General features: G+C 52.8%; 3 non-coding genes across 3 annotated transcripts; 1 reads left to right on the top strand and 2 right to left on the bottom strand.

The window, feature by feature from the left end:
- Positions 1 to 1345: 1345 nt before the first annotated feature.
- On the top strand, positions 1346 to 1417 carry TRNAQ-CUG (transfer RNA glutamine (anticodon CUG)). The gene has a single exon. It is a non-coding gene; the product is annotated as a tRNA-Gln (tRNA).
- Positions 1418 to 6804: 5387 nt separating this feature from the next.
- On the bottom strand, positions 6805 to 7003 carry LOC127056087 (U2 spliceosomal RNA). The gene has a single exon (XR_007775730.1). It is a non-coding gene; the product is annotated as a U2 spliceosomal RNA (small nuclear RNA).
- A 1128-nt stretch (positions 7004 to 8131) lies between these two features.
- LOC127056100 (U5 spliceosomal RNA) lies at positions 8132 to 8249 on the bottom strand. Its single transcript, XR_007775742.1, has one exon. It is a non-coding gene; the product is annotated as a U5 spliceosomal RNA (small nuclear RNA).
- Between the last annotated feature and the right edge of the window lie 5812 nt (positions 8250 to 14061).

Here is a 14061-nt window from a genome sequence, read left to right as displayed (position 1 = left end):
TGCCCCGCCCCCACAGGAACAGCTGCTCCCCACTCCCACTGCAGAGCTGGGAGGGCCCCCAGTACCCCAGTACCCTCGCAGAGCCGGGGAGGGAACCCAGCTCCCCACCCCCTCAGGAACAGCCACTTCACATTCCCTTTGCAGACCTGGAGAGGGAAGGCAGCGCCCCTCCCCCGCAGGTTTGCACACTGGCCATGGCCATGGCCAGGAGCGCAGCGCGGAAGCTGCTCCAGCCCTCCAGCCCTGCGGGGAAGCGTAGTGGAGCTGGGGGCAGCACAGAGCAGGCAGGGCCCAGGTGGGCGGGGGGCGGAGAGACAAGTGGGGTGGACACACTCCTGCCAGGAGCTGCCTGATTCACCCCTTGACCGGGAGCTGCAGGAGGAGCCCGGATCATGGCTCGGCTGCAGAGCTTGGAGCCCAAGCTGGGCCCAGGAGTGAGAGGATGGAGGAGCTGGGTGTGTAGAATCATAGAATCATAGACTATTAGGGTTGGAAGGGACCTCAGGAGGTCATCTAGTCCAACTCCCTGCTCCAAGCAGGACCAATCCCCAGATTTTTACCCCAGTTCCCTTAATGGCCCCCTCAGGGATTGAACTCACAACCCTGGGTTTAGTAGGCCAATGCTCAAACCCCTGAGCTATCCCTCCCCCCAGAGGAGTGTAGCAGAGAGTGTAGCAGAGGTTGGAGCCGAGAATTGGTTGGAGATGGGGTTGTACCACTTCCGCTTGGCGGCAGGGGGGGCCCTCCGCCTTATTTTTCTTTGCTCCGCCCCCCACATCCCAATATTTCATCTTGACATCTGGTCACCCTAGCCTGATATGAAGGAGGATGTCTGGACCAAGGGGCCAGGGACTGGCCTTTGCTAGAGAAACCACTGTCAAGTTTTAACCAATTAGGACAAGTCAGCAAATAAGAACAACTTCAGGTATCAGTAACTGCTACAGGTTGCAAATTCCTACATGCAGCAGTTTCTGGCACTACACCTGCACAGCTCTGCTCCCCGGCTCTTCTCGGGCTCCTGCTCTCTCCTTGGCTCTGCCCCACTCTCGCCCAGGCAGTTCCAGCTCACATGGAGGATGGGACCCCCTGGCCTGGTGACTCTCTCATTACACTGCCTGGCTTGTCAGTGCGGCTAACTTGGAGCTTTGGCCTCTCTCCATTGTCCCTGGGGACTGTCAGTCTCAGGGTTCTGATTTCCCATTGATCCTTAAGCCTTCTATTGGTGCTGGGAACTAGCCAACCAACCCCCTCCCACACACACTAAGTTTTAGTAAAGGTCCAAGAGCCCCCTTACACAAGCCAGCCCCATGAGGGTCACTGATGTGCAGAGAAGGCAGCCTAAGCTGGTCCCATGGTGTAATGGGCAGCACTCAGGACTCTGAATCCCGTAATCTGAGTTCAAATCTCAGTGGGATCTTGTGTTGGCTTGTGGTCATAGGCAGCAGGTTATATACATGTGTGATGCTCGGGCTCCAGGAATATTCAGGGATGGGGGCCCTGCTCCAGGAATATTTGGAGTTGGGTCTTTTCCCCTGGGCCCTGGCACCCCTCCCCCTGCCTGACAAAAAGCAGCATGGGCCTTGCTCCTGCTGCTGGAGTAGAGAGATTCTGGGCAGAACTGCTGCCCCAGAGTCCTACTGCAGGCTGCCCTGAGCCTCTCCAACACCCCCAACCCTGAGCTCCCTCTGAACCCTGATACTCTGCCCCAGTCCTGAGTCCCCTCCTGCATCATGAATCCCTCATCCTCAGCCCTACGCTCCCTCCCAGAGGGTGCACTCCTTCCCACCCTCAGAGCCTGCACCTCTCACCCCTTCCTACAACCTTGCCAGAGAATGCAACCAGCACCCAAACTCCATCCTAAAGCCTGAACCTTGCACCCCTCCTGCACCCTAATCCCCAGCCCAGGATCTGAAGCCTAGACCTCCCCCCTAAATCCCCTCCCAGAGCCTTAGGCAGGTGGGGGTGGAGTTTGGGAGGCGGAGTTGGGGGTCGGGTTTAGGGCACAACCAAAATTTCTTCAAACTTGCTACCGATGCTTATGGTAATGCCCCAGAGCTCAACTTCCCTGCCTCCAGCTGTGTAAGAGTGAATCTTTCCCCTCCTGCTGGGTGAGTCACACCTCCTAGAGCCAGGTCTTTGGCTGGGATGGCCACAATGGGTTAGGGCTCTAGAACTTGCTACCCTGATAGTTGGGATTCTTGCTGCTGCACCTGATGTTCACAAGCTTGGCCCTTGTGCTTCCTACCACACTTTTCCTCTGGCCCACATGGCGCTTGAAGAAAGGAGTGCCAGGGCTGGGATTAATAGTCAGGGATTGGCAGGAGGGAGGAAGAGTCCCAGGCTGGAGCCCCACACACCTTCCCTCCTCCATGCACCTAGAGCAGAGGCAGCCCAGCTCTGTCCGCTGGATACCTCAGCAGAGTAGGTGAGTTCATGTAAATACAGTCTGGTCCCAAAGCCTCCTCCCAACCCTAGTCCTCAGTAGCTGTCAGGGGAGAGTACATTCACACCTCGCTTACAAATCATCATTTGAATTTCTAAGGTTGGCCAATACTGCCGAAGCCAATGCACCGACATTGTCAGCAAACACAATAGCTGGGTGAAGAAACCCGGCTTTGTCCAGACTTTCCAAACCTATTTTACTTTCTCAGGTACAAGTAGTTTTCATACGTTGTATCTGCTTTTAAAGTGTGTGTTAACGTTTCAATTTCCTTTCAAATTTGCAACCAATGACAATATTGGCAACGCTGCATGTAACTACCTGACCACTGAGGGAGGGGGTGTTGGGGAAATTCGGGGAAGGGGGTGCACAGCCCCCCGATTGGGGAGGCGTATAGGGAATGCCCAGTTTCACTGAATTGTCTCCTACTGCAGCACCTGAGTAGGTTACATCAGAGAGGAGCTGCAGTGTCTAGGCAGTGGGATGCCTGTGCCTTTAAGAGCCTAGCCCTGGTAAGCCCATGCTGAGAGGTGCTGCCTGTGGGAGGGGAAATAAAAAAGCCCTCTGCTCCCCCCACCCATGTTTGCAAACACTGGAGTCTCAGCCCACTGGGATAACTGTTACCCCTCTGCCCCGCCTGTGCCAGGGTTTAACCCTCTGGCAGGGCCTCCCTCCGGGCTTAACTCCGGTTCCTTCCCCCCTCCCTGACTTTGCCTTCAGTCCCTCTCCTAACTCTGCCTCCAGCTGCTTGACCCCGCGACCAGTCAATTTCCACCCCCTGCTCAGACCCTGGCCACCCACTCCTCTGATTTGCCCTCCTTTGCCCCTTTTTAATCCCTGTAAAAAGTAGGGAGTGCTGGGTCCCATTCTCTGGAGGGAGGGCTGGGCGCCTGGCCTCTGCCTGCCCAGTGCTCAAAGTGCCCTATGATCTTGTGGATGTTTGCTGAGTGCTGCAGGGTCACCCGAAGGGGGAGAGAGACGTGGTTAGGAGGTGATGCAGCCAAGCGTGAGATGCAGCCACCTCTGGGTTACATGGTGGGGCTGTTTACAGGACAGTGGGGAGAGCCCCCCTGTTCCAGGAAATAGGGGAAAGTCCAGTGTTCGGGGCAGAGCGCTCCACCTGCTATTGAACTGTGATGCTCTGACCACCTTTCCCCTGCATGAAGAAGACCCTGTGTGACTCCAAAGCTGGTCCAGTAACAGGTATCACCTCACCTGCCTTGTCTCTCTGGTACTCTGGCCAGTGTCCAACTTCCCCTTCACTGTTGGTCTTCAAACCTCCTCCAAGGCCTCCCCCCACAGTCCCTTAAGATGCCAAACCTCCCCTGGAGCCCAACCCGGGGGGGGCACCCCACCTGAAAACCCTACAGCACCATGGCAGTGGTAGTGTCCACTGCCTCCATTTCCCACCAGCCAGGACGGACCCCACAGCACAACGGGAGTGGTCATGTCTCCTGCTTCCATTTTCTGACAGCTGCTGCCAGGCCTGGCCCAGACTTCCCATTTCTGGTGCGAGTCTGGAAGCAGATGCTGCCATGAGGCGGTGCCGGGAAGGGTGGTGCTGGTGTCAGGAGAAAGCAGGAGGAGTAGGTGGCTCTGTGCTACTGCGGGGAGGTGCTGCCCTTGCTGTGAAAGGGTCCCGCTATTAGCCGAGATGTCATCTCCCTGCCCTGCCATGCTCTGCACCAGCCCCTGCTTGTCACGGGAGCAGGGCTGGCTCCAGGCACCAGCATGGCAAGCAGGTGCCTGGAGCAGCCAATTCAAAGGGACAGCCCGTCCGGTATTGGGGCAGCATGTCTGGGTCTTTAGCGGAAATTCAGCGGCAGGTCCCCCATTCCCTGTCTTACTCCTTGAGCTGCTGCCAAATGTCTACCAAAGAGGAAGGGAGGGAGGACTCACCGCTGAACTGCCGCAGAAGAAGCAGTGTGGTTGAGCTGCCGCCAAAGAGCCACAGCTTTTTTTTCTTTCTTATTTACTTACTCTACATCCTCTGGCAAAGAGTTCCACAGATTGACTGTGTGGTGCATGAAGAAATACTTCCTTCTGTTTGTTTTAAACCTGCTGCCTATTAATTTCATTGGGTGACCCCCTAGTTCATGTGTTATGAGAAGGAGTACATAACTCTTCCTTATTTACTTTTTCCACACCGGTCATAGTTTTATAGACCTCCGTCGTATCCCCCTTTAGTCGTCTCTTTTCCAAGATGAAAAGTCCGAATCTTAAGAATCTCTTCTTAGACGGAAGCTGGTACATATCCCCTCATCATCTTTGTTGTCCTTTTAGGAATCTTTCCCATTCCAACAGATCTTTTTTGAGATTGAGTCGACTGCATCAGCACACAGTATTCAAGATGTGGGCGTACCATGGATTGATATTGAGGCGATATGATAGTTTCTATCTTCTTACCTATCCCTGTCTTAATGATTCCCAACACTCCACTGCACATTGAGTGGATGTTTTCAGAGAACTATCCACAACGACTCCCAGATCTCTTTCTCGAGTGGTAACAGCAAATTTAGACCCCATCGTTTTATAGGGATAGCTGGGATTATGTTTTCCAACGTGCATTACTTTGCACTTAACAGCACCGATGTTCATCTGCCATTTGGTTGTCCCGTCACCCAGTTTTGTCAGATCTCTTTGCGGCTCTTCGCAGTCTGCCTGGGACTTAACTATCTTGAGCAATTTTGTATCATATGCAAATTTTGCCACCTCACTGTTTTCCCCTTTCCCCAGATCATTTATGAATAAGTTGAACAGTACTGCTCCCAGTACAGACACCTGGGGATAAGAGAGGGAAGATCCTCTTCTGACACTGGCAGACCAGGTGCCAACTCACGCCAAGGCCCCTAGGCCTTACTGAAAAATGACAAACGCATGGCTGGAATCTAGTCTTGCTCACCTGTTTGTTACTGTTGTTAAAACAGGCATTAGATTCGTAAAAATGTGTTTGGAGTTTATGACTAGCTCGTGAGTTGCTGCATGCATTCTTCTCACCTATAATAGCCATAGCCCATGTTGTAAGGTGATATATAAGCGTTGGCACTAAAGCTGTAAACCCCTTTGCTGCCACCCCACCACCAGTCAGGAGAGAAGCATTACCAAGTGTGAAACGCTAGTTTACCAGACGACATGTCATCTCCTTTCCAACAAGAGAAGGCCCTGACTGAGACATGAGACAGGCCACTGTGGATCATCCGTGGACAAAAGACCTGGTTGATTGCTCCCCCTCACACATCCACAAGGGGGCGGAGACCTGCACAAATACTTGCCCCCATCAGCTTGAGCTCTGGGGAAATGGAATAAAAATCTCTGTCAGGAAGAAACTGTTGTCCCCACTCCCGATGCTGCTTGGACTTCAGGGAGACGGCACGCCTTCTAAGCATAAGCAAGGGATCCCGGCTGTTTGGCTAGGGTTAGCCCTAAAGGACATACAGAGTTTGCGTGTTACAGCAGCTTCTACTACACCTGGGTGGCAAGCTAGAGTCAGGGTGCCCAAGGGGGCTGTCTGTGACTCCATGTTAAGGCTGTTCTAGTGCCTGAGGAGATCACACTTGATGCTTGGTGGGTGAGATCAAAGTGTGGAATACACAACCGTGAGGAACCCCACTGCCTGCCCGCCCCAGGCGCCGGGGGCTCCTGCTCTCTGGGGCTCTTGCTGCACTAGAAAGGTAAGTTTCTAGCTTGCCTGGTTCAGAAAACCGGAAGGGAAAGATAGAGAACCCACATTACATTTTTTAAACAAAGAATTCTCATGATTTGTAAGTCACTGTTGTGATTTTGGGGATTTTCCAATAGTGAGGGTGGCAATAATGAGAAGTTAAGGGTTATTATTTAGCATTTAGATTACAGTCGGTTTGGGGGGAAAAAAATCAGGCTTGGGGCCCCTGTGTGCCGGGTGCAGCACGACACCTAGTGCCTTGTCTCGATCTTACGAACCAAGATACATAGAACGTCGGTCGGGTAGGGAGAAGTCTGTGTAACTCATGCAGTTGTTGATGTACACGTAATCTCAAATATTACCAAGCCCCCACCCCAAGAAAAACAAAAACAAAAAAACAACCATCTCCCCAACAGACCCAGAGTCTGGAAAGCATTTGTCCCTCATACTGTTGAAAAGACTCACAGCAGAAAGAAGGAGTCCAGACTCTTAAATAATTCTCTAGCAAGACAAAGAAGAACCTCTCACATCTGCAGACTCACAAAACACTTCCAAGAAAGCATAAGTGTTTTGTGTTTATCATAAAGAAACAAAAACACTAAAGACACCAGATTTTTCTGCTATTTCAAAAAAATCTGCTTGAAAGAAAGATCATCACAGTTTAATTCTTTTCTGTTTTTCTAACCAGAAGGTTCTCCCCTAAAGAAGATATACCCTTCCTGGAGGCACTGCAATACCAGATCCATGCATGGGGTAGACAAAGCAAGCTTCTCTTCTAACTAATCCTCTTCTTTCAAAAATCAAGCTAATATACAGTTCTCACATCAAAGACATATCACAGATTGTACTGAGAAGAACAGACACTATGTTTTGATCTCAGCTCCAGGGAGCCAAAAAATAATGCTGACTGTCTGCCACGCACACCCCCCCCCCCTGCGCCCACCCATATCTACCTCACCAGGACCAGCTCCCAGACACGCAACAAACACCATAACTAGGGAACTCTACGGGAGACTGATTCAGTTCCCCGAAATGACTCCAGTAGAAGAATTCAAAGCAAGAACCCTTAACACACAATTCTGTTCAAAGACAGGCAAGTCTTGCAGATGCCTTCCTCTCGCTGGTTTCCCCTCTAGACGACTAATTTCCATAAACCCACCCACTGACCTGTGACTACCAATCTCTCACTGTTAACTTTTACAGCAAACCAGGGAAAAGAAAGCCTATGCAAGCGCTATTCCGCAGCCCCGATGCTCTTTTCTGCTCCTTTCCACGCAACTATCTCAAACATACAGTCAATTGCATCAAAGCAGTTCCTCGCTATTTGGGGCATTGGTGCCCCTTAGTCCCTCTGAGGTGATCGGCTGGTTCCTTTTGGCCTTAAACGCTAGGTAGGAATCTGACTCAAAGGGCCACAACCGTCCTCCTCTTCTGCTCCTATGAACTATCCCTCATCTGGGCAAAACCTTTGAAAAAACTGCTGTTTTCGCAACAGGAAAGGGATGGACAATTTCTCTTCTGTGGGGAGACGAGGGAAACCATGCAATCACCTTCTGGAAGGTATATTAAGGAGGGCGGCGTAAGAATCCTCATGGACTAGATTAAGAAAGCAGCTCTTTAACTGACCTTCCAACAATGACAAACTGAAATCTGCAAGAGCAGCCTTTCAACTTAGGGACCCAAAAATAAGCTGTTGACAATAACTAACCCAAGAGTTACAAATGACTCCAAACCATACACTCTTAGGACAGACCAAACGTTAACACAAACAACAACGCAATTCTTTGCTGCTCTTCAGCTGTGATAACCAAAAACTTATGAAACCAAAGAGCCAGCAGAATACACATCACAAAACAGTCCCCTGCTAGCTAGGAAGCCATCTCACTAACACAATGAGCTCAAAAAAAAAAGGCAAAAAAACCCACACAGTTATTTTCAGAGCTCTCAGTTGTTTTCATACACTAATAGAAAAGCTTGAGCTACTGACACCAGTTGAGGTAGTATCCTTCTGTTTTTTTCACAACAGGGAATACCCTTGCCAAACAAAGCCTCAAAAAAATTGAGTACAAACTCATAAATGCTCCTCTCCACAGAAATCTGTAGTAAAAGGCAAAATATTTATACGAAAAGAAAATAAAAGAAGAGTTTCTGCCAGGACAGCCGCCTAGGCTACCACAAGTCAGGGTGACTACTCTCACAGCCCGCTAAAATGCTAGCTTTTAGAGGAAATGGAATTGAACCGATTGACAGCCTGAGTTGGATCATGGGAACCAGAGACACATGGAGCAAAACCAGCCCCTTGACCAGGGACTCGCTTCGCTTCCAGCAAAGCACTGTGTTTTTGCAAATAAGATGCTCCAGCCGTCTCCTGCAGTCAGGGGACAGGCAGCGGTTGGATAGGCATGGGAGTCCCAGAGGTTTGTTAGGGGACAGGTAGGGGGTGGGGTCCTGGGGGGGAAGTTAGGGGGGTGTCAGGAGGGGGCTGTTGGGGACAAGGAGAAGGGAGGCTTAGATAGTGGCTGAGGTTCCAAGGGACAGTTAGGAGCAGGGGTTCCGGGAGGGGGCAATCAGGGGACAAGGACCAGTGGTGCTTAGATAGGGGTGGGGTTCCTGGGGGGCAGTTAGGGGCAGGGGTCCTGGGAGGGGGCAATCAGGGGACAAGGACCAGTGGCGCTTAAATAGGGGGTGGGGTCCTGGTGGGCAGTTGGGGCAAGGCTCCCAGGAGGGGGTGATCAAGGGACAGGGAGCAGGGGGAGGCGGAGTCTTTTCTCCGGGCTGCCTCTACTCCTTCCCCAGCTGGGCGGAGATTGGGATGCGGCAGGGGTGGGGAAGCTGCTCTCCTGAGACAGTCCCGCTGATGGCCAGGCGCATGGAGGATGGAGCCCGGACGAGAAGTCAGAGGCACTTGGCCCACAGCTCAAATCCGGAGCAAAAGCACACACTTTGCAAAGGAACAGGAGCCAGGATCTCGGACATGAGATTCTATCTGCCGGCCGGGGTGCGACCCCGCATTGTACCTGCTGCTTAGTCTGCCTCTGCTGCAAAGTAGCTCAGGAGGTCATCTAGTCCAACCCAATCCCCAACTAAATCATCCCAGCCAGGGCTTTGTCAAGCCTGACCTTAAAAATCTCTAAAGAAGGAGATTCCAGCACCTCCCTAGGGAACCCATTCCAATGCTTCACCACCCTCCTCGGTGAAAAAGAGTTTCCCTAATATCCAACCTAAACTTCCCCATCGAACTTGGGACCATTGCTCCTTGTTCTGTCATCTGTTACCACGGAGAACAGTCTAGATCCATCCTCTTTGGAACCCCCTTTCAGGTAGTTGAAAGCAGCGATCAAATCCCCCCTCATTTTTCTCTTCTGCAGACTAAACAATCCCAGTTCCCTCAGCCTCTCCTCATAAGTCATGTCTTCCAGCCCCCTAATCAAGGGGTCAGGGCCGGCTCTAGGTTTTTTGCCTCCCCAAGCAAAAAAAAGTCTGCCCCCCCGTCCCAGCCCTAGGTTCCCCCCACCCCGCACCTGCCTGCTGCCCCAGGCCTGGGCTTCCACCTTTCCCCTCCACCAGTGCCCTCCCCCCACCCCGCTGCTGCCCCAGCCCTGGGCTCCTCCCCAGCAGTGCCCCCCCAACTTCCTGCCACCCCAGCCCTAGGCTCTCCCCCATCTCCACCTGCACCCTCCTTCCGCCACAGCCCTGGATCACTGGTAATTCGCTCCCAGGGCAGGTCATTCAGCAGGAATTTTGGATGTGCAAAAACACAGACAGGATTGGTTCCCACATGGTTATAGAAGTGCAGTAAAGTGGAACAATTTTCACCTTGTGTGACTGGAAGATATCTGGATGCATATTATAAGACTATCCTCCACAAACGAGGAAAAGTTGAGATGCCTTTATTATTCTTTTGTTCCACTCTTTCTTTCTACGGGGAATTTCCCAATGCAATATCACTGTCTTCCTTTTAAACAAACAAACAAACAAAAAAAGGCAATGGCTGTTGAAAATAGCAATTCCAGTCCTAATAATCACTGGGAAGCATTTCTTGCTCAATTTTATCCTACTTTTTCTACAGTAAGTTACAGTGGATCAGTATATTTGATTTGGGAGAAATGAAGTACCAGCTGCCCAAACTGAGCTTGAGCATTTCTGATTTTTGAGGTGTTCAAATCTGGAAGGCAGGTGCTGGGTGTGTGTGTGTCGGGGGGGGGGTGCTGTGGGCTCTGCGGGGGAGAATGGCAGAAGGTAGGCAGCAGCGTGTCTGGAGCTGCATGGAGCCAGACAAGCTGGTCTGAGTGGCACAGTAAGGGGGCTAGGGTGTTGGAGAAGCGGTATGAGGTTCCAGGGGAGCAGTCAAGGAGCAGGGGGTGTTGGATGGGGCAGAGGTTCCGGGGGGCAGTCAGGGGCAGGGAGAAAGGGGGGTTAGATGGGTCAGAGCTTTGGTGGGGCAGTCAGGGGACAGGTCGGTTGGATAGGCATGGGAGTCCCAGAGGTTTGTTAGGGGACAGGTAGGGGGTGGGGTCCTGGGAGGGAAGTTAGGAGGCTCTCAGGAGGGGGCTGTTGGGGACAAGGAGAAGGGAGGCTTAGATAGGGGCTGAGGTTCCAAGGGACAGTTAGGGGCAGGGGTCCCGGGAGGGGGCAATCAGGGGACAAGGACCAGTGGCGCTTAGATAAGGGGTGGGGTCCTGGTGAGCAGCTGGGGCAAGGCTCCCAGGAGGGGGTGATCAGGGGACAGGGAGCAGGGGGATTGGATGGGTTGGGGTTTCTGGGGGGGGGCAGTCGGAGGGAGTGGATGGTGGCAGGATGGGACTTCCCTCCCCCTGGAGTGTCCTGTTTTTGGAATGTTAAAATATGGTCTTCCTACCATTCACAGTGCAACTCTCCACTCACAGCACGCTGCCGCATGAGGCCCCCGCTCCTTCTTTTCCAGTTGGTAGTGGCCAAGGGAATGCTGGGAAATGTAGTTCTTTTCCTGCTCCAGGGCTTGCTCTATAGGCAGGGAGTTAACCAAAGAACTACAGCTCCCAGAGCCCCCTATTGATTCTCAGCTCCCATGCTGCCCTTGCAAATGGGCTGCCCCAAGCAGGTGCTTGCTTTGCTGGTGCCTGGAGCTGCCCTGCGAGGGATGACGCTCCGGCTCTCCATCGGCAGGGCAGCCTGAACTGCTGTCCAGCCTGTGCACCTCAGGATGCCGTGAGCGCCATCTTGCTACTGAAGCCAGAATTGCAGGGTCAGTTCCAGCTCAGCCTGAAAGCCTCAGCTGACAGGGACCATCTTGGTTCAGGGCTGGCTCCTGGGTTTTTGTGCGCCCCCCCCTCCAAAAAAAGGGGAGGCAGGGGCTGGAGTGCCACCCCTTGGAAAGTGCTGCCCCAAGCATATGCTTGGAGCGCTGGTGCCTGATCCCAGCACTGGAAATGGAACCTAGGAGTCCTGGCTCCCAGCCTCCCTTCCTCTAACCACTAGACCCCACTCCCCCTGCTTTTGGGGAGCCAGGACTCCTGGGTTCTAGCCCCATCTCTAGAAGCAGAGTGGGGTCTAGTGGTTAGAGCAAGAGGAGCCAGAACTCCTGGGTTCTACTTTCAGTGCTGCTGTGTGACCCTGGGCCTCTGTTTCTCCTCCCACTTTTTGTGTATGGAGCCTTTAAATTCTCTGGGGCATGCCCTATCTCTCGCTGTGTCTGGGCAGTGCCTGGCCCAACAGGGGTTTGACTCTGCCCCGCTCTCTGTAGGTGCTGCTGTTGTACAGATAAATAGTCACAATACTAAAAGGCGTGGCAGTGCGTGAGTGCACCACCATTACCATGCAAGGGGAAAGCCGGTACAAATTACCGGGGCCCGGTGGTCCAGAAGAGGGCCCAAGGCCAAGTTTCCCTGGCTTCATTGCCCTCTTTAGCTAGTCCACCTTGCTGGGGGTCCTTAAAAAATTTTCACCGGGCCTGAACCCACTTTCAGTGGCCCTGAGGGTATGGGGGGGCCTTGCCCCCCTCCACGGAGCATGGGGGTGCCAATAGGCACCTATGCATGGTCCCCCGAAGCAGGCCCAAGATGGAAATAGGGGGCCTGTGCCCCCAACATGGAGAATCTGGGGTGCAACCTTGCTTAACGGGTCAGTCTGTCCTTTCTCTGACTCTCCCATTCCACCTTCAACTAGCACTTGTGGTTCATTCGTTCTTTTTCATTCCTTTCCTTCTCTTGCTTGTATGTTCTTGCTTTCTTTTTCCCCCTCTACCTTTCATGCTCTTGCTTTCTTTCCTTCTTTTTCTATTTTTTCTCTCCCTTTATTTCTTTCTCTGCCTTCCATGTTCTTTTTGCTCTCGCTCTCTCCTGGTTATTTTTTTCACTCGCTCTTTTTTCTCACTCCCTTCCAAGCCAAGCAAGTTCTCCTCACACACACATTTTGACAGGTTTTCCTCCTGATCACTGAGTGTATTAAGCACGTCTTCAGTGGGTGTTTGGCATGCCAGGAAGCAGGCTGACCGGGTGTCTTTGTGGCTGTCTGCTGGCCACACATAAGCATGGTCCTCCCCTCCTCTTGCCCCTCCCTCAGTTGCTCTCTAGCTTTTAAGCCTTCCCTTGGAGCTGTCAGCACCAGCCGCCTCTGCTTTAGGTGTCCAGAGCAGGAAAAGTGTGTTGGGCTCCAGCCTGAGACTCTTCCACCGTCCTGCCTAGCCGTCCAGCCTGGCCCTGGCACTCGTTCCTTCAAGCGCCATGTGGACAAGAGGCAACATGTGGCTGCAAGCAAAATGGCCAAACTTGTGGGCAGCAGGAGAAGTTGTGAAAACCCCAAGCAGCTGGTCAAACCACAGGACTGCAGGTATCAGCAACCAGGGTAGGAAGTTCTAGAGCCCCAATCCATTATGACCTTCACAACTGGGCTCTAGAGGGCAAGTCACCCAGCAGGAGGAGAAAGATTTGCTCTTACCCAGCTGGAAACAGGGAAGTTGAGCACTGTGAGTTCCAGGGGTTTGCCACAAGGTCCCACTGAGATTTGAACTCATATTGCAGGATTCAGAGTCCTGAGTGCTGCCCATTACTCCATGGTACCAGCTTATGCTGCTGTCTCTGCACATCGGTGACCCTCACGGGGCCAGCTCATGTAAGGGACTGTTGGCCCCTTACTAAAGCTCAGTGGGTTTTTGGTTGGCTAGTTCCCAGTACCAATAGAAGAGGGAAGGATCAATAGGAAATCAGGACCCTAAGACTGACAGTCCCCAGGAGCAATGGGGAGAGGCCAAAGCTCCAAAGTTAGCCCGACTGACAGGGCAGGCAGTGTAATGAGGAAATCACCAGGGCAGGGGATCCCATCATCTGTGTGAGCTGGAACTACCTGGGCCAGAGTGGGACCCAGCTAAGGAGAAAGCAGGAGCCGGAGAAGAGGCGGGGAGAAGAGCTGCGCCAGCCAGGGAGAACCAGAGCAGACCCATGCTAGGAACTGAGCTGGAGCAGCATGAGCCACAGAAGCTGCCCAGAGAGCAGATCTGTGCTGGGAGAAGAGCTGCAGCAAGCGGAGCCAGAGAGGCCAGAGGAGCAGCCCAGGGAGATGGAGGCAGAGCCACAGCAGCACTGGGGCTGGAGGTGGGTGCAGTGAGCAGCTTGGGAGAGTGAGAGGGACCCTGGGCAGAAGGCCTAGCACAAGGAGATGCCACGAATCAAGAGGCCTTGCAGGCCAGACCTTTGGGGGTGGGGGGATCATATCCCCTACATGGGGGCTGACACTGGGAACAAGGGTCCTGTCACCTAGAGCATGTGGCCACTTCCAGAGCAAGTGTCCGGCCCGTGGTGTCCCTGCACACAGCCAGGACCTGGGAAGGAGGCCTGGGACAGGTGAGGGAAAGACTGTGACCTGCCCTGACACTCCAGAGATGCTAGCTGTGCTCTCCCTGCACCACAGAACAGGGTGATGTGTTTTCCTTTAATCTTTCCTTATGTTTTACATTAATTGCTGTGTAATAAATTGTATTTGCTTG

The sequence above is a fragment of the Gopherus flavomarginatus genome, chromosome 7 (assembly GCF_025201925.1).
Source record: "Gopherus flavomarginatus isolate rGopFla2 chromosome 7, rGopFla2.mat.asm, whole genome shotgun sequence".
NCBI classification, from domain to species: domain Eukaryota; kingdom Metazoa; phylum Chordata; order Testudines; family Testudinidae; genus Gopherus; species Gopherus flavomarginatus.
The sequence above is the reverse complement of the archived record's forward strand: the minus strand, read 5'-3'. Positions and strand labels throughout refer to the sequence as shown.